Raw genomic sequence first — 340 nt, 5'->3', positions numbered from 1 at the left:
GATTTTGTTTGTTTAATGAACTAAAAAATGTGTAAAATACTGTATAGCCTTATTAATCATAGTAATATAGATGTGAGCTGTTTGGTACTGTTTGCATGTGTTAGAAGGCAGTTTTATTTTCTTTACCAAAGAGGTGTGCTATTCAGCTGACTGACTTGCTTGCATAAGATACTATAAATATGCCTATGAAAGAACTTTTTGCCTGTCCAGGTCGAAGGCACTGTAAAGGATTACACAGTAGCATTGGTTGGGGAACTCGGTTCTCTGAAGACTTACAAGGGAAATGCAGGCACATTCAAAGGTGACATCATTCAGCCTCTGCTGCACAGGAGTTCCCATG

This window comes from Geotrypetes seraphini, chromosome 3, assembly GCF_902459505.1.
Source record: "Geotrypetes seraphini chromosome 3, aGeoSer1.1, whole genome shotgun sequence".
Taxonomy (NCBI): domain Eukaryota; kingdom Metazoa; phylum Chordata; class Amphibia; order Gymnophiona; family Dermophiidae; genus Geotrypetes; species Geotrypetes seraphini.
The sequence above is the reverse complement of the archived record's forward strand: the minus strand, read 5'-3'. Positions refer to the sequence as shown.